Genomic DNA, 23,944 nt, shown 5'->3' on the forward strand with positions numbered 1-23,944 from the left:
ATTCAGTGAAACTGATGTTGAACACCAGCTGCCTTATGATCGATTTCCAATCAGCAGCCCCAGTAGATCAGCAGCTATGAGTTCTGGGTGGCACAGCCCCAACGTCAAGGCCACCCCTGGCCAGGTGTCTGAAAATAAGGGTTTCTGAGAACATGGTGCTTGAGGTGATATTTGAGGGATAACATTGGCTCAGTCTGCCTTGCCAAGGTTCTGCCAAGGCACATATTAATGTTGTTCTCACTTCTGCCCAACTTGTGCTTGACTCAGTTTTAGCTGGAGAGATAACCTGTAAAAATACACTTATATGTGATTAAAAAGAAAAGGAGAATGAGAGAGAGAAACCATAAACCCCATATTGAAAAAAATCGATGGATTTTGAAATAAAATTTAATGAAAGGAGGTGACAATGTAAGACATAGTGCCGCTTTATTTTGATTCCTTAAATGTCTGTTGATGAACATCTCTACCTTTGTGGACCTCACATGAGGAGAAACACAAACGTATAACCTAGATTTTGCTGTCATTTCTGTCCTTTGCTTTGATGACTATTCACTTACGTTTGAAAACCAAATTTCATTTTTCAGCTCCTTCTTCTGGAAAAAGCCAGGAACAAAAAAGATCATAGCCAAAAACCAATATATTTTCTTTTATCCTTTTTTATTATTATTTTTTATGCATAAAAATACTTTATGCTTTTGCTGACATTCTCATAGGATAAATGAGTACTAATAAGATCCTATATGGAGCTCTGACTACATAAAAGAGGACTTAACCATTTCAAGAATGCATCTTCACTAGCTTTTGATGGAATCTGCAAAATATATCGCCATCACTCTTTGTGAACAAAAGCAAACTTAAATTTTTGATTTTCATGCAGCACGTGGCAGAGATCACTGATGTATGATCCTGGTGATCCTGATCTGTGTTCATTCTTAAAATCAAATCATTTACTCCTGAGAAACAGGAGTAAATAACATTAGATTTGGTATCAACATATTTTACAATGGAATTTCCAGAAAAACAAAACACAAAAAGTTTGGCAGTGAATGCCACTGTAAAGAGTACATTTAGGTAAGTACCCAAGGACTTCTTTGCTTCAAAGAAGAAATCTGGCTTTTTTTTTTTTTTTTTTAAATTCATGAAAGAATTGACAGTAACTTCCAGGTGGTATACAGAATTTGTACAAGTCATGAAATTTAGCTAATTGTAACTCATTTACTCATTTACTACAAACCTTTATCAGTGTCACCACCTAAATTTTAAGAAGAGAGGATAATAAGATATTCAATAATTATGTAAGTGATTTAGGAACATGAGTGCTCTTGACTTTCATAAAGATTTTTGTTCCTAAATTATTTTGCTGCTGTTAAAAATTTTCAGCCCCTCTTTTCTTTTTACTGTCCTGTGCCCTTAACCCTGGAACAATCTATGTCAAATCCCTGTTGTGTTAGTAAAGCAGTTTGCAGAAGCAAGTGCAATATGTCTGTTTTACCATTGAAACTAATAGCATTTTTTACTTAAAGCAAATGACTGTGCATTAATTTCTTAGTGAAAGAAAACGCTATGAAAACAAAATTGTCCCAAAACAGCATGGTATCTTAAAACAGTATATAATATCCTTAAAAGGATAAATTATATCTTTATTCACTTTGGAAAGCAATATATCTTCATCAGTGAAGATGCAAAATGTAAAACCAAGACTGCAATAGCTACTTACCTACCCTATCACTCCTACACATGGTATTTAGAAACACAAGAAACCAAAATTTCTGCCTCTTCTGTGGAATAGTGAAGTAGTTTTTCCTAATTCAGATACCTGCAAAAGTGATTTATCAAACTCATTCCCTTCATGCAATATTATAAAATCAGATAGCATGTTGAACTGATTGGCATAATTCTTCAAAGTTTGCTTTCCTGAATACAGCAAATGCATATCATGAGCTGTTTAAGTATATATATATATAGATAGATAGGTAGATATATAGATATATTGCTAGTGGATATGTTATTACATTCCTATACCTGTGTTTCCCTCTTAATGACAAAATATGCATTTTTATTGAAAGTTGTGCTAATAAAACTGCTTTAAAGTAAGGATCTAATTGTTTTTTAAAACATTTATCAACAGATATCATTAGCAAAGTATTTTAATCACTATAGTTTATGTAGACTAAATGTAAGCATTTATTAATACAAACTAAACACTCATTATAAATTTGCACAGAAAATGATAAAATATTATGTATGAAATGAATCATTAGCATGGACCATTAAGTCCTCTATTTTCATTTAATTGAATTTGTCAGTAGTACCCTCTTTAACTGAAAACCAGTCATAACCACAAAATTAAATAATAATTAAAGAAACAACCATTCAAAGAGTTGCTTGGTAGCTAAGGTGCCATTTAACCAAAACAGCAATTTAATGTAAATTGCAGCCCAAGTAGACATAGTTCTGAAAATTATACATTATGTGGTTCATATATGTTTGAATTAGCAAAACATTTCCAGAATCACAGTCTAGATGTTCTTATATTGGTTCTGTAAACACAAAGAAAGACTGAATAAATGGATGAAAATAGGTATAAATAGACTTATGGCAATTAAAGCTAATTAAGACTTTACAGAAATAAACTGCTGGCTGTTCAGTAATTTTTTAGCAGCTTAACAAATGCACTAACTTACAATGTATACATTCTGTCAGTATACACAGTCATTCACTAAAGATATGTTAGATGTGGAACAAAAAATAATGTTTTGCCCATCTGCCTTTTTTCTAACTTTACCAAAGTATGAAAAGACAAATGGAACCTCCTGTTTACAGAGACTTCAAGACTTCAATACACTACCTGTTCTTGAAAAGAAAAGAAAAAAAAGGGAAGGGAAGGGAAGGGAAGGGAAGGGAAGGGAAGGGAAGGGAAGGGAAGGGAAGGGAAGGGAAGGGAAGGGAAGGGAAGGGAAGGGAAGGGAAGGGAAGGGAAGGGAAGGGAAGGGAAGGGAAGGGAAGGGAAGGGAAGGGAAGGGAAGGGAAGGGAAGGGAAGGGAAGGGAAGGGAAGGGAAGGGAAGGGAAGGGAAGGGAAGGGAAGGGAAGGGAAGGGAAGGGAAGGGAAGGGAAGGGAAGGGAAGGGAAGGGAAGGAAAGGGAAGGAAAGGAAAGGAAAGGAAAGGAAAGGAAAGGAAAGGAAAGGAAAGGAAAGGAAAGGAAAGGAAAGGAAAGGAAAGGAAAGGAAAGGAAAGGAAAGGAAAGAACAAAGAAAAAGAAAGAAAGAAAAAGAAAAAGAAAGAAAAAGAAAGAAAGAAAAAGAAAGAAAGAAAAGAATATTGATGATAGTATTATTTTTGAGAGCAATGTTGATCTTGATTTGTCTGACTGAGCAATGACACATCTCTGAGGAGGTCCAAGGGCCTCCAGTGCGTATACTGAGATTTGCCCATACTGCTCCAGGGTCAGGATTGGGACTATCCTTTCTTTATGACAGTAATTTTCTCACAACATTTATATCTGGGACAGTGATTTTTTTGCACAAATTATTTTTGCACAACCAGCAGGGGGAGGCAAGATTTAAGGAAATAAATGGGGAAAACTTTATGGAAGCAAGCACCTCCCTTAAAAAAGGGAGGGTGGTGGAAAGCTTTTGAACAACAACAAAAAAAAAGTGTGTAACACAAGACATTAGGCCTAAGCTGGTATTTTGACTGCTACTCTCATACCAATCAAACCATAATGTGCAGTTGCCACAGGTGTGCAACTTGAAAGAGCTTGCACCCATTTGACCATTTTCCCAATGCAAGATTCTTTTGCTAACTGCAGATATACAGCTGTAGTAAAAATTGTTTTATTTCCATTTTCTAGTAAAGTAAGATGATATGAAAGAACAGAGCTGTAAGTAAATGATGTTACAAGTTTCAAAGAGAATGTCTCTTGTTTAAATATTTCACATAATTGACTACTTGTGTGTAGGAACCAATGAAAAAGATTCACAGCTGGACTGAAAGCCCTAAAATTATTTTCAGAAATACATATCTGATTGTACTTTCCAATTCTTACTTACACAGAGTTCATTCTTCAGCAGAACAATTTACAAAATAACTTGCGTAACTATTATGGTTAAATGTTGAATCTGCTAAGAACATTTCAGGAAGATATTTTCAGACTGAAGAGTAAATATCTTGATGTATATTCATGTTTTCTCCATGATTGTTATAATTTAGGGATACAGGCTACACGATAAAGACCAATAGCCAATATGTGTGCTTGCCTTCACACAGGACCTATTTTGCAGAAAGAAAGGCTGTAGCCTTGCTGCAAATGATAGGGCTGTTCAGCTGTGTAACTGTTCTATGCTGGCCAGGGTGAAAGGCAGAACCAAGCCCCAAGAGCTTCCCTGGTCTCCTGGATAATTGGCCCATGGTTTTCAACAGGACTGCTTACACAAAGCTGTGTGAAGGACAAAGTACACCAATAAAATCACAGGTTAATATCCTGTTAGTTAGTTATGTGGATCATCAAAGGTTCTCCTCAGGTTGTTAATTTTGTACCCACCCTTATATTCTGATTGTTATCTTCCTCATATATGATCTAGGTCTACTTGCCTCCATGCACTCCAGGCTTCTCTTTTCAAATACAAATATAAAATATGTGCATGTTTGTTTAAAACCATGTAAATTATACACGTTTGTTTTATGTGTATAAATTGTTAAAAGCACATAGGCTTGAGAAGGAGACATATGTAACTGTTTTCAACTTCAGACCAATATTGCAAGAGGGCAGCAGCCTGCTACCTTAATTTCCTGAGGTATAGAGTGTCATTTGCAGAACAGAACCTACAGAACAGTATAGCATAGTATGTTTTGTTATAGTTGAATTATCATTATTATAACTTTCTACTATCTAGTGATATCCAGTCCCAGAGAAGCATGCAGATATAACAGTTACTCGTAATTACAGCTTTGACGAGTTATTTGAATCAATGTATTCCAGAGCACAGGAAAAGTTCCAGCCTCATGGCTTTGATACTGACAGATCTGGTGCAAAGTGGGTGTTTGGATACAATGCCAAGCATAATTGGTGCCAGCAGTGGAGACTACATGTGATGGCTTTATTGAGGCTTATAGAGTTATACAATTGTTGGGAACAAGGCCACGTATGGTGGTACACATGAAGTCATACAGCAGCTTTCATGTAAAGTCTATATTATTAATTTGGTATCTGCCTTCAATCTGATTCTTGGAAATAAGAAGGAATACAGACCTTATTGCTTTGGTTCTGCACTCCTGTCAAGTTCTTTGCTCAAATCAGAGGGTAGATGCTGGCACCATCCTCCAGATTCAGCTGCTCTTCTCTACCAAGTTTCAAATATAGCACCTAGAAATTTTTATTTTACCTCCTCCAGTAAGACCATCTGTTCCCATAGCTTCCCCTCAAAACACCTGGCATTATCTTTTTTAGAATTTGTGGACTTCTATGATTTTATTTTTTTTTAAATCCTTCTTAGGGGAAAATAAAGATTTGAAAATACACTTTTAGGTAAAGAAGTATATTTTAGGTAAAGAAGTATACTTTTTTTTTTTTTCCTTTGTATTTCCCTTTGGTCATGTAGGAAAGTGGCAGGCCTTTCTGGTTGAAGCCAAAAGTCATTTTCACCTATAGTCCTGCCAGAATCAGGTGCCTAATGGAGATACTTTACAAAGTGAAAAGAAAATGTGTGTTAGAACTGAGTGGCAACAATTCTTCAAAGCTCAATCTCAGGATTACTTTATTGAAGTGAAGTTCTTAGAGGAAATAGTTTCATTCTCTTTCTCCATAGCAAGCAATCTTGGCACATCACAACAAAGTTTTCCAGAAAAGCCCCTCATCTTAACACAAATAACTTATATTATTACTTAAATAACTAACAGCCTGGATTTGAAACCACAAATTCACAACCTGGAAATACCCCACAAAATCTTTGTGATTTTGCAGTTGCATGACAAAGATATGAAGGTTTGATGGATCTAAGAAGGGATTTGTGGTCTGGAGAACTCAGTGAAATTTCTTGGCCTGTCTTATGTAGAATGTCAGACTAGACTCTGGTGATCGCTTCTGACCTTAAAATAGAATAATTTAAAACAGATTCTGTTCCAGCAGTTTCTAAAAGGTCTGGTAAGACTTAGTGGATTAACATTTGGAAAGTTATATCAAATTCATGTTTCGAGTAGTCGTAGTTCCTCTTCAGCAGCTCTTTTTTTTTTTTTAAATGTGCATAAGCAGGTATGAGTGGCAATGTTTTTTTCAAGTACATGTGTATTCAAGACACCTGAGCTACACCTGCTCCTGTACAGGCTGTAAATTTTGAAAATGAAAGACTTCCTGGTTGATAAGCTGAAATGTTTTGGATCCAGTGAACGTCCCATCATAGGCACCCTTTTCATGTTACATTGGAAGTGAATCTGCCTAAAGTACTGACTTATTTCAGAGATAACATTTGGGAGCAATGACAAATGCCTGGCTGATCCAGTTGTATAACTTATGCTCAGCTACACAGACAACCCCTAAGAAATTGTTACAAGCTTGTGTTACAGCACTTCTAAAAGAGGGAAGAATGCTCCAGAGCCAAACCCCATCAAGCCAATTCTTTAATATATCATTTTAAAGATAAATCACTGAAGTAATTTATAAACTGTCTGTCACCAGTGGCTGAACATCCCCTTCTCTCCAAGCAAGCTGAATTACACTTGAGAAAGTATGTCCTGGCTAAATACGGAGCATCATTCAACTTGTTGAAGTTAGTTTTGAAAATGATATGGGCACAGATGTGATGTTCAAAGGCCAATCAGCTGCGTCTGACACCACATACCGCCGGATGCTTTTATGCAAAATACAGTACATGAGGGAAAATCAATGCATAGTATGACTGATACAATTTTTGTCCAAAAAAGAACAAAAATCCCTATAATCAACAATGATTGTTATGCTGAACTCTGCAAAAAACAAAGCCAACATAGGAGACTACAGAATGACCTACCACAGAAGAATGTGTTTGAGTCTGTATAATTCAACATCTACATGACAAACCAAAAATTCATTCTCATAGCAGAAGTTTTATTCCTGTAAGCACTGTTTGTATCCACACCCAGATTAAAGGCTTCACATGAGTCCAAAACAGATTTATGTCCATACTCCTTAGATTCTCAGATTACATTACCAAAACCCAGTTACACACCAATCTGACTAAGCAGCAAGTAAGCCATTTTTCATTTCTGAAATCACAAGTCCAATGAACTTAGTGTAATTTGGAATAGGGTATAATTTGCCCACTGTTGGAATCTTGTTTATTTTGGGCACATGTAGAAAAGAAGAAAAATATAAGGTCCATGCCCAGAATAGTATGTTGAAGAAGTTGAAGAAACTAATAAATTCTAAAGGGAGACTAACCCAAGGACATTGTGAATGACTGCATTTGCCCTCTCAAGGAGCTCTATACATATAATATATATATGTATACATATATATATATACTCACATATTTATATACATACATATATATATATATATATATAAAAGGAGTCATTCATATAGAGAAGTTAGACAGTGTTAAGAGAAAGTTGATGGTGGATTAGTTAATGCCTTAGACCTGCTGAGTGGAACAAACTGTCTGAGCTTTCTGGGATCATCCCACTTAAAACCACAAGCTCTGTTGTGAATAAAGTAGAATCCATCTGACAGATCGAAGGCTGAGATACTGACTGCTGGAACATGATGCAGCTGTTGGCCAGCTGCCATAATTTTTACAACGACAATGAAACCATTTAATAAATCATCAAAGGTTCTGCATCCCATTCAGTCTGTTTAGCAAAGAAAGAAAAAAAGAGTACTGACTTTTTAAAATACTTATGTGAGAGTTTAAGAGTAGGTTGACCAGTCTGGTGATGTTTGAGTTATGTTCCAAAAACTGTTGGTGGCACAAAAGATTTATCCAAAAATGGGTCTGTTCTAACAAATAGACACACCAACATGGGAAACCACAGGCCAAAAAAAATATCTAAACATGCCATGGGTGGTAACTGTTTGATGGAGTAAGTCATAACATAAGAAACTGATTTTATAAAAACACACAGTCACCCTAGAAGGTCACATTTTCACCTTTAAAAACAAAACAAAACAAACAAATAAACAAAAACAAACCCACACACAACCTCTTTGGTCATACCTCAGTCAGAGGCTTTTGATTTACAGATCGCATTTTTAACCTGTCTTGGGAAGATAAAGATGATTTTTAAATTGACTTGTCTTTTTAAAATGATCTTGTTTCAGAGTGAGTTCATATTATTTAGCCCCATTTATATTTTATTGAATGGGCCTGCTAACCAGTTCTTGCACAGTATTCGTATTTCTGTTTTCTTCTTGCATCTTATGATTTTGCAAATATTTATCACTTCCCTTTCCAAATTTGTTATGGCTCTTCCTCTGGCTTTGAGGCAAAGTAATAAGTTGCTTTATGGTATTGTATAATAATGACAATTGTCTGAAGATGCTTAAGAGGGAGGATGAAAGGCAGTTATTAAATTTTATGTGAAAGAAAATAAATAGATTACTCAGTCTCATGAACTGCTTTTTGTTTGTTTGTTTGTTTGTCAATACAATATTATATGCTTTTATATAATTGATTTTAAAATTTACTGACACAAATATAACCCAGTTGTTGCATTTCTTCCATTCATTTTTTTCCTTTCCTGTCTTGAAGGTTGTCAGCAGAATTAGAATTACAAAGGGTACTTACAGAAGGTACATTTAATTCATACTGTTATGAGACACGTTTATTACAGCATTTTTCAAAAGCTTTTATTAAGAGGGGCCCACAATATTAGAAGATGTACAATGCCAAATGAGATGGTGTGTGCCCCTGAGAGTCTCCCAAATGGCAGAACAAATAATCATGTGACTAATAACTGATGTTGAGATCAAAGAGTAAAGAAAACTCTGCAGTGGAGGTTATAACATGAGGACATCACTTGGTAAAGAACATATCAAATAATAGGTTCCATAAATAACTGGGAAGAGTCCATCCAGAACTGGAAAGCAAATTGTGTGAGAGAATTCAGATAAAGTTAGAGTCGGAAAGCCTATCAGCATGGAAACTGAACTAATTAAAGATGAAAATTTGGCATCATATTACAGAAAAGAAGGACATTGAAATCACTTGCAAATTTATCAGCTGTGATCTATTTTATTTTATTTTTTTTCAGGACAAAAGCCTTTTTCTCCAGCATGATATTTAGGACAAAGGACATTTGAAAACTTGCCCTCTGCACAACATATTTCAGCTGATTTTATAGACCTCAATAAAGCAGATCTTGTACTTGAAAATTCTTTTGGCTTTTTTGGTGGATTGTCCATGGCAAACAGCCAAACTATCACCCAACCACTCACTCACTCCTCACACCTCATTGAGATAGGGAGAGAAGTAGGGAAAATGGGAATAAGAAAACTTCTGGAATGAGCTAAAGACAAGGAGATTGCTTATCAATTACTGTTGTGGGCAAAACATACTTGCCTTGGGGAAAATAAATTTATTGCTAATTCATGTGGATTTGTGTAGTGAAAAACAAACAAACAAAAAGATAAACATTAAAGCAGCACATTTCCTCTCCTCTTTCCCAGCATCAACTTAAGTCCTCCACTTCCATTTCAGCCTCAGAGGTGCAGGAGGATGTGAAATTAAGGCTGCACTCAGTTCTTAACACTTCGTCTCTGCCTCTCCTTCCTCAGCACACTTTTCCCCTGCTCTGCATGAGTTCTCCATGCAACACAGTCCTTCAGGGAATATCTACTTGCTCCACCATTGAGCACCTCCTCTTCTTCATCTGACCTTGGTGTTCCCTCTGATATTTCTCTCTCTCTCCCTTCTCCTCAACCCCCCCCCCCCCCCAACACACACTTGTCCACCATTTTTGTCCTTTCTTAAATACATTTTCCTAGAGCTGCCACCAGCTTTGCTGACAGGCTCCACTTTGCCCTGTGGTGGGTCTGTTGGAGCTGGCTGGCACCAGCTGTGTCTGGCACAGGAGAATCACTGGCCTCTTCTCATAGAGGCCACCATGCAACCTCACACTAAAAAAACCTGGTCACCTACAACCAATATGGTTTTACACTGTGGTGCATATTACTGTGGTGCATTTCTACAGCTTCCATTAGAGGCACAGAAATCTGAAGGACTTAAATAGTATTTTATAAGCAAATATCTGTTATGTGAGGTGGGGCCTGTGTGTGACATTGTCAGTTTGTATAAACAGATGACTTGAGATCATGCCACATAGAGTCATAGAATCACAGTTAAGAAATAGATTTAGGCTGTGGGGAATCCTGACACATGGTCTTCCTCTAAATCATATTGCTTTCAAATTCTCATTCTAGGGAGGTGCAAGTCACAATTTTTCCCCTTCTATGTATTCTTGCTTTTATTCTGTATCTACAGGCCTGAAAATGTCATAAGGCTATGTTCTGAAAGCAAGAACTTACCTAAATAACATTTAAAAGGGGTATTGCTATCAAAATCAATAAAAAACAACAACAGGTATTTAGCAAAAGTAGATAGAACCTATATTTTTTAAAATATGAAAAAATTCTAGGCAAATTCAGAGCAAGAAGGTGATATGGAGTTAATAGAAAGTCAATTCATGTATTTCAGTGGAATTATGTGATTATTAGTATCCTTAGATGGGAACACAAGTGGATGTAGAAGTAAGGAAAAATTTTGCACTTCATTTGCTACTAGCTGTTCCATTGTGTCAAATATCACAGCGCTGGAATAGGAGAGATCTTAGTGCTTCCTTGAGGAACCAGAAGGTTGAGATCTTTCTTAGACGGTGAAACAAAACTTAATCCATTGTAACATAAGAAAAACAGTACATTACTTGCTATTTTGAGGAAATACTTATTCCTAGTGATGGAACATTAAAGCAAATCTGTTTTATTTTTGTTCCATTTATAGTAATTAATGCATTTGTATGAGTAAACCTCAAGGTCCTTGTAATATAATTCTTGAATGTGTGCTCAGTTTGGGCCTTTACTTTAGAAGTTCATAATACATGGTATGATATGTCATGCATTCACTTTATAAATGTCAAGCTCTTGATGGAAAATAAATCTTTCATTATTTATTCAATTTATCTTGTACATCCAGCAGCACACAAGACTAGATTTGTCCTGCCTAGCTGCAAGTTTATGACAGAAATGTCTAAATTAAGAGCACTGTTGCTTTAAGGCTTTTCCAAAACCAGTGGAGAGGACAGAAAACTAAAAAACAACCATGTAGTCTGCCTAAGAGATGAGTCATATTCAGAAGATGTCCTTTTTCATTCATTTTCTCTATTTTCTGTCTGAAAAAAAGAGCTAAGGGCTATATTTCTAACTTAATCCCATGTATAGCTGGATGAATATGGGATAGTCTGCATAGTTGTGCTTATTATTTTGTTGATTGTGCTTTTTGTTGGAAGTGGAATGATGCTCTGCTTGGGCTCATGAGGATGCTTCTTAATAGAACTTTCTAGGACTTCGGATTTAGGAAGGTACCTCCTTTTCTCAGAAGTCTTTGAGGAAAGGATATCCCACAGGGGTCCTTCATTGATTTCCCCTGGTATCTGAAAACAACATTCTGGGTGTTAGCTACAGTGAATGTAAACTCTTTGTTGACTAAGTTCCTCTATATATTTTAGAAGTCAGGATAGGTAAGCACAGACAGGGAGAAGCAACTACTAAACAGCCTGGCAAAGTAGAGCAGGGTGATGTTTGCTAGTGGCACAGTTATTATGTGTAATACTCTACTCGGAGTGAAGCATTCTTGCATAGAAAACCTGTAGTGATTCATATGTGGTTGTGAACGAGTTTCTAATATTGCTCACAAATTCTCTAGAGTTTGCAAAGGAATTCTGGCATTGTTCATTAATAAAAACCAATACATTCCCTGGACTCCCTGCCCAGCACAAAGCAAAACTGATTCTACCATTATTAATAGAGCCCTTATTGAAATTACTTACTTGGGGTGGGTAGTAGAAGTAGTAACACAATAACGTACAGGCAAATATTGATGAGTATTGAGCTAGGAGACTAATTTTAACAAAATAATGAATTGTATTCCTCACAGAAAAAAAAAAAAAAAAAAGAATAAAAAGTGTAAAAGTGTCATTTAGAGATGGCCAAAAAATCAGGGCTTCCCTGGTTTGCATGATTTATACATTTGGCTTCAACATCATTTGTATATTTATTTTTATACCATTTGTATATTTATTTTTAACCTTTAAAGCCCTAGAAATTTGAAGGAAAATTAATGTAGAAACATCAAATCTTTGTGATTTTCAAACAAAAACAACAACAACAACAAAATTCAGGGGCCCAGAACTCTTCAAGAAGATTGACATTCTTGTCAATCACCATTAAGTATTTTACAGGAATATTAATATTCTTAGCTGGAGAGTCTCCCAGGGTTCTAGCACCCTTTCTGTGTGGACTGTCCATTAGATACAGAGCACTACAAGAGAGACTTCTTAGCATTGAACATAACTTCAAAACAGGAAACTTGGGAGCTCTGGAAACTTCAGCTAAGATGCTAGGAACCAAGCCATGGTTACAGTCCAGCGTCCCAGGAATTTTAGACTTTTTCCTGCACAGTAGGAAGCCTGGCTTGAATCTACCCCAGAGCTGCAGATCTGGCGGTTGTGACATAGTTACAGAACAGGTAGGGGGTCTTCCAGATTGATGGAGTTGTGCAACCATGCCGGTTGCAAAACTGCAGAACAGGAATACAGATTTTCCAGTTCTCAGAAAGAGCCATGCACCAGGTTCCCATGTCAAGAACAGTCTCCACCTTATCAATAGGATTTTATTTTGTTATGTTCACAGTAACTACCTTTTCTTTTCCTTTCACTAATTTGTACACAGGGAAAAAAAAAATAGCCACTCATAAGAAAGTCTTGCATGTCATAGATAATTATTAATTGCAGTCCATTTAGTATACCAGTAAGGATTTCCATGAATCACAGAATCACAGAGGTCCTTCCTTTCCCATGGTAGACCAGAGTTTTGTTAAAAGCCATTGATCAGTTTTGAAATTAATATAAATTTCCACAGATGGCTAAAGAGGTTTTGTATTCTTCTTTAACATAGTAGTATTTCTTCAGTGTGATCTTTTTATTTATTTATTTATTTATTTGTTTATTTATTACTATCATTTTAAATTCATAAGATATTGTTTTGTTTGCCATGACTCAAACCATTTTCATCATTTACTCCTGAGTACAATTTTGTTTACAGGATCTGTATCTGAACTTGGAGTGGTGTCTCATATGACAAATTATAATTAAATAAATAAATAAATAAATAATTCTGATGGTCCCATATTACTAGTCTGCATTTGATTTCACACGTTCTGCTTAGAGGTTCCTTGTTACTGTGACAAAACTTTTTTTACAACAGCATGAACAATGGTAATGGCTTATTACTAGCTGTATATTTTCACTTGGCATTTCAGTTATGTGAAGAAACTATTGGCTTGGAGGTTTCTACATATTGCGAAAGGGATGAAATACTTTCCCATCGAATTGAATTCTGTTATTCCTGGATGTCCTAGACCTGAAGCAGCATCTTGAAAATACTGTTTTGGTGTTGGAAAATCTGAAGCTGTTAACAGAGTGGAATTAGAAAGAGCATACACTTAAATCTGCATAATTTTTCAGAGGTTTTAAATTATTTCCAGCATTAACACCCTACATTTTGTCTAATCTCTTTGACTAGCCATGGACCAGTGGAAACAACAGGTTGGCAGAAGAGTTAGTTAGAAGTTTTCCAGGAAAGTAAATGTTGATTTATTTATCCTAAAAGGCTTTGTCTGAGGCTCAATGGAAACTAACTTATATCTGTAACATAAATTAAGGCACAGTCTCACCTTTTATTCAGTGATGTTCAGTTTTATTTCCTGCTGATTTCAGATTAATCTGTTGCTTAGTAATTTGCAGTGACGTCTGAGCTTCCTATAAAATTAAAATTGCTGATATTTAGACAAACATGTCAACTTGCCAAAAACCCTCAGGGCTTCCTTCATTTGTCCTGCAAAAACAAATGGCATTCCTTTCTTTGCATAATGCATTGGGAAGGAACACTGTTATACTACTATCAACCAAAAAAAAAAAAAAGAAAATTAAGTTAAACTTTACTTGCTTGCCTATTAAGTGTCGAGGCCTAAAAGAAAATGTTTGTATCTCTGTCTGCATTGGAAGTTTTCAAAATAAAATAAGAGATACTTAAAAAGAAGAGGATTGTTGCATCATCAGCTAATAATTAAGCAGAACTATTTCTGGCCAATTAACATGGAAATGTTTTCATTTTTTAAACCAATAGGACCTGTTCCTAGTATTCCATAGTAAAATAAATTAAATAATCTAATAAAAAAAAAAATCTAAAATGAAACATGATTTTGAACAGGTAAGTATCCATGCCAAATGGAGTCTTACAACAATAAACTCTCATTCTACTGGTTGGCCAGATTACTCATATGGCTTCATGCTTTCCTACCTACTGGCAAACAGGCATACTTGGTTACTTTGAAACTTCTGCTATATGGAGAGGTTGTCATTCAATTACAAAGAAACTGGTGTCGTGCCTACCTTTTTGTAGCATTTTTAGCTTTTCATGTAAGAAGAAAGGAAATGCTTTATATTTGTCTGTCTTTGAAGAGAAAATGCCAGAAAGGTGGTGATGTTCCTGCTGTTAGAATCCAATGCAACGTCATAGACTCTTCTTCACATGTTTGTGGTCCCAGGGGTTTACAAGCATGAACATGAATGAATTTGCTCAACCCTTGACTCTTGAGGGCAAATCTACCCAGAGACATCAGACCACTAAAGTGAATCTGCAAGAGCAAGAGGTCTACCAGGTCACTGCACCAGTTCAAAGCATGCTGGTGCCAGTCCCAGTACACTTACACAGAACCCAGACATTGCACAGATATAATAATCCGTGTAATAATTTTTACTTGCAAATATTCAGTGATTTATATTCATTATCAAACAGACACTCTTCTAAAGCTTTTTCTTGTGAGCTTGTTCCAGGTGTCTGAATACAGTCATCAAATATACCATACTAAGTATTTATATAAATATATCATAAAATAATCAGATATGATGAGCTATTCCCTTTGTTCTTTTATGTTGATACTCTTTTCACAAAATATTTAATATGCTTCTGAAAATGATGATGCTAGTGATAAAGCTAGTTTGCAGTTTCATAGATAATTTATGGAAGTTATAAAAAATGAACCAAATTGTCATAACAACATGACAATGTGAACATTCATGTTTACATAGTGTCCACATACAATACAAATACTGAATATTAATATAAAATGAGAATTTATAAAATTTGCAATAAACATAATGCAGAAAAAAGAAAAAGAAGAAAAAAAAAAACTTGATACAGTCTCTGCTTATATTGCAACCTATAAACAGATTTTACTTTATGAATGGCTTTGACATTTCCCTTAATGTGTATTGTTTTACATCTTTAACCACAAATCTTGGTATATTTTAAATGTAAATTAGATCACATCTATCCTTTTTCTCCTTTCAGATAAATAGTAACTCTAATTCAAGAGAAAGAAAGAAAGTCCATAGACAATATTTTAAATGTGCTTGGCACGTTTTCATCCCAAGGGGTGCAAGAAGCAAAAAATATTTGGATCAGATTCTACCGCTTCTGTTCTCAGAAGGTAGTGATTTGTTTGTTCAGTAGTTCTGTTGGCTTGCAGCAAACTGACATGCATTCATTTGCTAAAATATAGGCATCGATTGCTGTTTTAAGATACTCTGAGACATTCTCCTTGGGCAGGCAGATGGTATGTAGGACCTGTGGGAGATCCACAACCTCATGATGCTCCAGGTGACCTCTACAGCATCAGCTACAGCTGGGCAGGACACAGTAAGGTATCTCAAATGACACTAGATAGTTATTTATAGGCAATCAGATCACACCTATATTGACACCCATTAATGTAGCTGTTCTGAGACAAGTCTTTGCTTAAGGTCTTTGCCTCAAAATGATGACATAGGAGATATTGGCTGTCTGTTCTTTGTTTGTTCTGGTAGCATCTTCTCTGTGGTTCACTGACATCTGGAGAAAGTGAATGAATCATGAGGCCTGTGCCTTTGTACCATGCTAATACCCTGAGAGTATTAAAGTTATAATTATAATACTTGAACTGTGTTGATTTCAATAGTCTATTAATTACACTGCTAGCAACTGGGAATGAGGCCTGAGGTTTTCATTTTCCTAGCAGCTCCAAAACCCCTTTCTTGTACTACCTTTTACCAAACAATGCTCTTAGAAATGTGGAACTGCTAGGTTAGACAACAAATCAGAGATGACACAGACCGCTGGCTGTCCATATACATTGCTGTAAATGTGAACTTTTGGGTAAAAAAGTGAAAATTATCCAGTATTATATAATGGCTCATGACTCCTCCTAAAAAGCTGGAAAGAAGCTAAATGTGTCTTTCCTTCCTCCTTCAAGACCTAATTGGTCTTGGGCATCTCCATCACTCTTTCCTTTCTTCTCTTCATTAACTGTGTAGGGACCCTGTGCAGTTATGACTGAAGTTAGATATGCCAAAACAGATTCTAAACTTAGATGAGACAAATGTAGGTTTTAATGACTTGTTTTCCCCATTGCAATGATGAATTAAAATTGCATAGGTACATTGCTGCTGCTGTCTTGTCACCATTAGTTAAGTGAATAAAAATGAAGATGTGAAGTAGTGTTTAAGTGTTTAGGTATTGTTATTAATATCAGGAATGTGAATGTCTGTGTTTTTGTAATATAAAGATTTCAGCTCCATGTTGCAAGCCATGTCTTTTAGAGTTCATAGTGCACATAATGCTTTTGTTATCACTTGTTTGGTGAATCATCTGAATATTATTATGAGTAAGTGCTTTATTTAATATTAAAACTTGAAATGCCATTCAAAACCCACTAACCCAAAAAAAAAAAAAAAAAACTTAATGAGCAAGTGACTGAATTCATATGACAAAAGATCCCGTTACATAGTTCTGTAATAGCAAATGAGACACTACTGAAATCTGATACCACTTTCAGATTCCTTCCCTGCTTTATACCCAGTATACTTATTTCCAAGGACAAACCCTAAGTAGTTTTACTCAAAGGGAGAAAAGGTAATTTTTGTTTTTGATAACTCATTTCAATGTGTGAATTTTTTCTTGCTTTTAACCTAAGTGTTGTTGATTTTCAATTCATGATTATTTCTTTTATCATTCATTTTGGAAAAACGTATGTTATTTTTTTATTTTTTATAAATATTGTCTGTGGCATACACTAACGTATTCATGTCTGTTTTAGACAGTTTGGGCACAATTGTGCATGATTAGACTTCCTCCTAATTTACAGAGACTGTAAAGCCTGAAAAACTTTCAGATACAAATCAGACTATCTGCAGCAATCTTTAGTTTATTCCTGTCTTGGCAAGTATGAACAGACCCATGACAATTCAAAAGGTATTAGAGATATTATTGGTTGTAATTATTATGGCACCGGTGTCCAGACTTGTGACATAATTATTAAAAGTATCACCAATGTGCAAAGGTTTTGTTAATTATTGATTTTATATTAGTAAGCATTTAACAAATTTTGTGACTCAATATGATGCTGAGCGCTTGTTTCACTTATAGAAACATTAAAAATAGGAATGGAAATAAAACCTCCCCATTACTGTAGTGACTAATCGGACTAAAGAATTAAGGTGAAGACACCATCATCCTTCTAAGTATTCCAGGGTTCGAAATCAGAGCTGACCTGTTTGAAAAATGTCAGTGTTATGTATTGAAATAGATTGCTGCCAAATAAAATATATGCAACAGGATTTATAGTGAGAGATTAAGGAAGGGGCCTTGGAGTCTCCTTTTTTTTTTTTTTATGCTGTATGTGTGTTTGATTTTATTTATTTATTTATTTATTTTTGCAGCTGTGACTCTGAGCATCTGAAACAGAAAGAACTAGTCTCTATTTCTTCTTCTTGCCCCTACCATGGGGTCAGGTAAAGATAGCATCAACAGAGGTTTAGAGCCAGGTTTAGTTGCAAGGTTCTCTCCTTCTGTAACACCATGAGGCTTTGTTCTGGACACCTCTGTAAGGACTTCTGCTCCAGGGTAACCTGTCTTTCTGCACTGAATGATTAGGAAAATTGGTTTCTAAGTTAAACATTGAATGCTAAGTAGCATGAATACCCCCTTCTTCTTTTCTGCCTCCTTTATATGCCATTTCATCCAATATATTACTGCGTATACTGTGTTTGGCCTAAAACTGATGGGGCTATTGATCTTCAGTGGTAATGAATGGAATGATGATGATGAATGGGCATCCTACAGGGATTAAAATCATTACACCTGTGAAAGATCAAACCTATGTATGCCAGAAAACTGAGGTCTTTTAACACTTGTCTTCTACACAGTCTTGACATGTAGTACTACCTGCCTTGAGCAGTGGGTCACTGCCTTTTATTAGTCAACTTCTCTTCCACCCTTTTGATCATTTTGACCTATTATATGCCTAGTTAAAGCTGGTTTCCTGCAGTTCCTGTAGCAGAGATCAAAAAGTGCATTTCATATCTCATGCGCCTTTCAGGACCAGCTCCAGCAGCAGCAGTCTTGAAGCCAAACTAGCTGATATGCAGGTCCCTCTAGCTACAGTCACAGATTGTGTATTCTGATGTATGGAATACAGGTCCCAAAGAGATCCAGCATTATGAGGATAAAAACTTACACTTCTAACTACTTGGTGTGTATGCAAGAAAGAAACTATCCCTCCTTTGGTCTACAAGACCCTCCTTTGGTCATACCTATCAAAAAGAATATGAGACAGCAGTTTTGATTTCACTGATTTAAGATAGCATATTCAAGAATTAGGTAAAGAACTCTTATATAAAGGACAACAACAAGGAATGTACCTCCTAAAAACCTGTTGTTATCTAGCAAAGAAACATTGTATAGAATAGATTTTGCAGCTTTGACTAGAAACAAAGTTCTGAAGAGGAAATAGGAAAAAAGATATTGCTATATTGTGATTATTTTCTACTAAAAGGGAAAACGAAACTAACAAACAAACAAAACAAAACAAAACAAAACAAAAAACACAAAAAGTCCCTGAATAATATATATATATATGTGTGTATATATATACATATATATTTTTTATCACAGAAGATTACTCTCTAGGACAAATTTCTAGTTTCTTGACATCTCCCACTGTACTTTTTTCCCCCTCTCCTACCTCTTTCTGTTGTTTGTTTGTTTGTTTGTTTGTTTTTATTATCATTTTATTATTGTTAATTTTATTCCAGTGAAATCCCCTTCTTTTCCAGTTTTTCCCTTAAGAGAAGCAATACAATGTGGGAGATAAGTAACACAGCTAAATCTAATGGTGAGCTGAGTGTCATGAGAGAAAAAAATATCCTGTATGTACAAGTTACTTCAGTAGCAAAACACAATAATTGTTAGAATGAAGAATGGGAAAGAGTGAGTCAAAATTGTAGAAAATATGTGAATCTAAATGACTGAACATCTATACCGCACTGATTAAACTGCATAGCTCCCATGGGAAGTGATGGAAGTCCTTGCATGAAGAGAAACCTTAGTTCTTCCAGATATCTCTGAAACAAACTCAATTTCTCTGGGCTGATGAAAAGTTTTAGCAATTCATCCATGCTGTCTCTTGTATGTATCGATACAAATATGCAATATATGCATATATATATGTATAATAATACATGTATACATGTATTGAAAAATACCCCTCATGAGAAAGACTAGTTTAGATCTACCAATTCTTCTGAATTGGATTCCAGAAGATCATGAAACCTGTTTTCACCATCTAATTTGCTAATTTTGCAGAGTCATCCTACCTCCTATGTGAAACCACTTAAGTAAATCATGAAAGTCCTACACAATATTAATGTGAATGTTATGTCTGTATAAAAGAGGTAAAAGAGTGACACTAGGACTCTTCTTCCTACAATAATCTCCCTTTCTCCTCTTCCCATTGTGCTGAATTCAGCTGAGCTGCTGAGAGGAAAGGTGTATTTCAAATTATTTGAACTAAAATGTTTTATTTTAATTTATTTATTTACTCTGCTTTTCTTTATTTATTCCAGATTTATGTGGGCATTTTAAATAAAAATAGTCCATAGTTTTAGTAGTAAACTGTGATGTACTGAAACTAATCAGAAGATAGGAGAGAAAGAATTAAATGAGGTGATAGCTTTATCATATCTTCTTAATAAGTAATCTGCAAATTCAGATCAGCAGTATCTGCAGAACATGGATTGCTAGTTGCAAGTTCATTGAAGCAGCGGGAGAAAATTGAGACAAGCTGTTTTATCCTATTTGAGGTTGGTTGTCTTGAAAAATGAAAGTTGAAACATCTGCCTACCTTAAAAATACATGTAAATAAATAAAGGGAATTTAGAAAAATATCACATTAAAATAACTAAGAGTTGATTTACCCACTAGATTGAACAACAACAAAAACATGTATTTTCATAAATGGAAATTTATAAGAAGTGTAATATACAGGACCCAGACCAAAATAAATTGAGGAAAAATTAGAAGCATTAGAAAAACAATTCAATAGGACAGTCAAAGCATTTGACCTATCCAAAAAGGATATGACATTATTTAGTCGCATCAATATGTAAATGTCATGGTGTGATAAAGTACATACTTCCACCAAAACCAAGATAATAGAGAAGACAAGAATACCAGTTCTTTATAGCATTTCTGTTGAACAAAGTGACAGAAACCCATCAATGCACATTTGCAATAGCAGTGCCATGCAAAGGAAAAGAAACGCCCATGCCTAAAGGAGATAATTACATTAGGCATTATGTTTGAGTACATCACATAGGCAAACAGTGAGGCAGTGGGAGTAATACAGTCGGAGAACACCTACAAGGAGGAAGTTTTAGCAACAATGACACTGTTTGGTTACAAAACAGAGTGAGAATAATGAAAGTGATGAAACAAGCTTAAATGCCGTGATGCTATGATTCTGGTAACTAATATCTTCCTAGATACAGTTTCTGGAAGAAATAATACAATCATTTACAGCTGACACTGGGCCACAGTTTTCAGCACTTCCTTCTGAAGATTGCATTTCCTCACACACACACAAATACAAAGGGAAAATGCAACAAACTTATACGTTGTGGACAGGACTGCCAGAGATGTAAATACTGACATAGTTAAATTGCAAAAAATTTGCTATAGAATGTTACAGACGGCAAAAGTTTAGTTGGATTCATAATCCTGGAAGAAATAATCATAAAGAACTATTGAGCACAAACTTACCATCCATGGCTCAGTAAGTTCCAGAGCTGGAGGCTGGGAAATATCACAGTCTGCTTTCTTACTCTTACATTCTTCTCTAGGTTGCGCACAGCTGGAGATGGGAAACAGATCACTGGTCTGACCCAGTTTGGCCAATTTTATGTTTTATATTCTTTGTACAGATGGAGAGTATTGACATCAATGTAGGAAAAAAAAAAAAAGAATAAGAAATTAATAAAAAAACTTTCTCTTTGAAAGTCAGAGATTTCATCAAGTTTCTCAAACATACACAGTAGAATACGAAGACACATAGCACATTACAAAATTTTAGAGAGCATTTCTAGACATAGCTCCAACTTCTACACCACCACTACTTCTGTACATGATTTTAAAACCACAGAGAAGTACAGTTTAAAGATGAATAGGAATTGTAAAAGAAAACCCTGGAGCAGGTCTCTTTGTGTGTGTGTGTGTGCAGTTTCACAGAACAAAAATATGTATATTAAAATGCCTTGAAGATTTTTTCCTTTTTTTGTTAATGAGAAAGAAAAATTGTCAGATTACTATTGAAGATAAAAAAATAACAGTTGCAGTAAAAATCATGACAGCACATGGTTTTAATCACTGTCCGTTGTCCAAGTACATTCCTGGTCCAAAGCATAACAGAAAAAAAGTACAAATATTCAAGGAGATGTTAGCCAAGAAAAATATGGTCAGTCAAAATACTTAATTCAGGTTTGTAAGGTAGCTAATATTATCTGTGGAAACTAATGCTACATCTGTGCCCAAACTGAAGAGCAAAAACTTTTTATCAGGATTATCTGCAAAGTAGTCTCTTCCCATTTGCAGTTGCATAGCACAGCCATTGTTTTAGGTAGAGGAAAGAAGACAAAAATCAATCTAAGACAGTATCTGCACATCAATGAAAATATTCGTGGAAAGTTTTGGTACACCAATATGAGGTTCAGATAATTTTTGTCATGGTAGCTGAACACACAACCTGAATGGGTTATATGAAACATGGACAGCAAGTGCACACCAGTTTAGCTAAGGCCAAAGGTCCTCAAGTGACTACAGTCTGTAAACAAGACTACTTCCAAGGGCTTAGAACAGACAACAGCCCATGAGAAAACTGACTGTTACCCTACAAATCTCTGCAGGTAATTGCCAAATATGCTGGTGATAAAATATATTCCACTCAGGGCTAGAATGTTAGAAGGTATAAATGCTAGAGGAAGCTACTGTATACCTATAAGCATAAGGATTGCTGAGATTGTTATCCAGGAAGGTTGGTAAGAGTGCCTCTCAGCTTCTTTTCATTGTAGAACACAACCATGGCAATGTAGTTAATTGGAAAGTTAAAGCTGCTCTTGATCCATTCACCACTGTATTATGTTTGGGGATTTCCCAGCCCAGGTGCAGGACCTTGCACTTGGCCTCTTTGAACTTCATGAGGTTCACATGAGCCCCTTCCTCAAACCTGTCAAGACCCCTCTGGATGTCATCCCTTCACTCTAGCATATCAACTGCTCCTTCCTCCAAGGTGAGACAGTTTGGGACTTGCTCATTCCCTTCTCTCTTTTTCTTCAGCCCTCTTAGGAAGAAACCAAGAAACTGAAATCTTGGCCTAGCTCTTGACAGTCCAAGATCAAAAAGGTTTACAGAGAACAATGCAACTCAGTATCAAAAATCTGATCCTATCAGAAATATGTTAAAATTTGAAAGGTTTCCTTTGAAAATGAAGAGATGTAACTCTGAAACTGAAGAGGACATGCTTTGGGGAGACTAGAATTTTAGAAAGGTGAAACAAGGAACTGAGGTGCACTATAGAGAGGAATTAAATGGACAGAGTTATATTGAACTTCTCCAATACTGAATTTGAATTAAAAAGAATATACATATATTTTTGGATGAATTGTTCATATTTCACATTGCTGAATATTGTGTGATTCCTGAAGAGTTAATAAAACATAATGACTTGGAGGTAATATATTTCAGATATCTTCCAGATATATCAGTTCAAGCCACTATATCAAATTTTTACTCTTTACGGTTTATCAATCTATCTTTAAAAGTCTGTGAAAATAAAAATGTCCCTCAATTGAAAAAACCCACGTAAGATTCAGAATAATGTTAGTGCTTAGTAAGGTTACAAATGAAGGGGGAAGGGGAAGGGGAAGGGGAAGGGGAAGGGGAAGGGGAAGGGGAAGGGGAAGGGGAAGGGGAAGGGGAAGGGGAAGGGGAAGGGAAGGGAAGGGAAGGGAAGGGAAGGGAAGGGAAGGGAAGGGAAGGGAAGGGAAGGGAAGGGAAGGGAAGGGAAGGGAAGGGAAGGGAACGGAAGGGAACGGAAGGGAACGGAAGGGAAGGGAACCAGAAGTGGTAAAGAGAGAAAGAAAGAGAACAAATGAGAGTACAGGAGAGAGAAAGAGAAAGAGAGGGGGAGAGAGAGAGAGCAGCAGAGAGAGAAAGGAGAGAGAGGGAGAGAAGGGGAGAGGGGGGAGATAGGGAGGAGAGGGAGAGGAAGGGAGGGGGATGGGGAGAGAGAGTAAGAGAGTGAAGGGGGGAAGAAGAGAGAAAGAAGAGG

Source organism: Cygnus atratus, chromosome 1, assembly GCF_013377495.2.
Source record: "Cygnus atratus isolate AKBS03 ecotype Queensland, Australia chromosome 1, CAtr_DNAZoo_HiC_assembly, whole genome shotgun sequence".
NCBI classification, from domain to species: Eukaryota; Metazoa; Chordata; class Aves; order Anseriformes; family Anatidae; genus Cygnus; species Cygnus atratus.